Source organism: Danio rerio, chromosome 13 (assembly GCF_049306965.1).
Source record: "Danio rerio strain Tuebingen ecotype United States chromosome 13, GRCz12tu, whole genome shotgun sequence".
In the NCBI taxonomy this organism is placed as follows: domain Eukaryota; kingdom Metazoa; phylum Chordata; class Actinopteri; order Cypriniformes; family Danionidae; genus Danio; species Danio rerio.
The window spans coordinates 2,150,001-2,152,500 of NC_133188.1; the positions used below are offsets into that span (position 1 = coordinate 2,150,001).

Sequence of the window (2,500 nt, forward strand, 5' to 3'; positions counted from 1 at the left end):
AAGCCAGCAAGCCAAATTCATTTACAATTATCCATTAAGACGCGCACGTGAAACGAATGTGAAATGAACGAGAAACTGGACTGAAATGCACAATGAGTCTGAGCTGAACGAGTGTCAGCCGTTTCCTCACCTTTATCCTCCTGTGGGCTAGTTTGCCAATGCAATCACGTATTAAATGTTTGATAAAAGTGACTTCTGTGCAGACCCATGAATGCATTATGTGATTCTTTATGGATATACAGCCCTTAAAATCTCAATCTCAATCCCCATCATTCACTGATTCATGAGTTCAGCTTCATTTTTGTGCTGATGTGCTTATTCTGATCCAATCTTTATAAATGATGCACAGCAGATGGAAATTGTTGGAATATTGAATTTGAGCATTGTGTTAAATAAATGTAACTGCATGCATATCTAATGCATCTAAAGCTAACTTATATGAGTTCTAGAAGTGATACTCTAAATTACGCTTCTGTATACACGCCCCCCTGCTGAAATATCCAGCTTAAACCAGCCTAGGCTGGTTGGCTGGTTCTAGCTGGTCGACCAGGCTGGTTTTAGAGGGGTTTTGGCCACTTCCAGGCTGGTTTCCAGCCATTTCCTGCCTGGTCTTAGCTGGTCATGCTGGAAAATTACCAGCCAAATCCAGCTAAAACCAGCTTGACCAGCCTGGTTTAAGCTGGATATAGCAGGTTTTGGCTGTACTCCCAGCTTGGCTAGGCTGGTTTTAGTTGGTTTTAGCTGGTCATCTCTCAGCCTGACCAGCTAAGACCAGGCTGGAAATGGCTGGAAACCAGCCTGGAAATGGCCAAAACCCCTCTAAAACCAGCTTGGTTGACCAGCTAAAACCAGCCAACCAGCCTAGGCTGGTTTAAGCTGGATTTTTCAGCAGGGGGAGCATAGACGTTAGTCCATTTGGATCTGTTTTGCATGATTTACAAAGTTGGAATCTCATTTTTTTTTGGAGCCAAATAAAAGGTAAATGCTAAATACAATAATACTTTTTATTATTTGATGAATTTACATCATATTTATTATTGATACAAGAGGAAATATCCTCCAAAAGTTGTCATGTGGGTAGACTTTGACCTTTTTACACCAAAATATGTATTTTTTTACTTAATCAAAAATATTTCACAGTTAACCTTCCTGTCGTGTTCGGATCAAATCTGACCTATTTACAGCTTAAAACACTCATAAATATTTTGTTTTACATTTGATTGCCTCAAGGCCTCATGATATATCTAGCACACTTGAACAAGTACAAGTGATGATCACCTCTTTCATTTAATTTTGAGTGTTTTAATCAACCTGTTGTTTTCCCGGTCAAAAGTGACCGCCGTAGCAAATGCATGGGTATCCAGACTATATTCAACCATCAAACAAAAAACTTCCCCACACACACACTACTCCAACTAACTAACTAACTAACTAACTAACTAACTAACTAACTAACTCACATTTCAGACTGAGCAATGTCTTTTGTGGGTACACATCACTATCCTGTGCTTACGTGTCAATCCGCCCACGTGATTACCTTCGTGAGTCTTTACATGCTAAAGTATTATAGAATGAAACCAAAGATCATGAAACATTCATCGCTGTCAGTAAAAGGTTCATAAAGCTTTTTAGCTTTAGTGTGGATAATGTTTGCATCCAGCGTAATGTTCTTTATCCTGCAGTCACGGATTCATAAACTAAAGCAGACTCCATCCTTAAGGGGGTCACACACCTGACGCGCAGCACACATGGCAGTAGAAAGTAACACACATCGGAACCAAACATTCGCATGTTATTTAAAATGAAACTATTTGGATGGCGCTCTGTGGCACGGCAGAGATATGAATAGGCATGGGATGATAACTGTTTTCAAGGTATACTGCGGTTTGGAGAAGTCAAGGTTTTAAAACCGCCAAAATATCGTTCCTAAGGCATGTGTACAATTTTTTTCTTTTTTTTTTTTTTGTATCTCCAGCAGAAGAAATATCCAAAGAAGTTTTAAATGGTAAAGAAATCTGTGTTTTGGAAATGAAGACAGCAGAAGTCGATGATTAATTTTCATTATTAAGCCTGACATGTTTATTTATAAAAAATATTTTATATTAAAGAGGAAAAAAGTTGTTTTTACTTAGACATTTAAAAAAAAAACATATTTTAGAGCAGTGATCAGAATACTGTAAAACTGTGATATTTTTATCCAAGGTTATCATACCGTCAGAATCTTATACCGGCCCATGCCTAAAATAAACTGTCCCGAGTCGTAGCTGCGCATCTGACTTGCGGCGCCGATGTGCGTACCCTGATATAAACCTATGTTAACAATTCTAAAATGCGTGGCTCTATGTGGCATGCCGCATCCGGAGTGCGTCCCCCTTCATGATGGTCTTGATGCGGACAGTTACAACCGTCTTTGCATCCTTGTTGAAACTCACACTGCTATCGACCGAAGATTTATTAGTCACACTTTACAATAAGGTTCATTAGTTAATGTTAATTAATG

General features: G+C 38.8%; 1 protein-coding gene across 4 annotated transcripts in view; it reads right to left on the bottom strand.

The window, feature by feature from the left end:
- The window catches only part of lrrc1 (leucine rich repeat containing 1), an 88,517-nt gene that overhangs the window by 16,895 nt on the left and 69,122 nt on the right, over nucleotides 1–2,500 (bottom strand). The gene's annotated exons all lie outside the window — the stretch shown is intronic.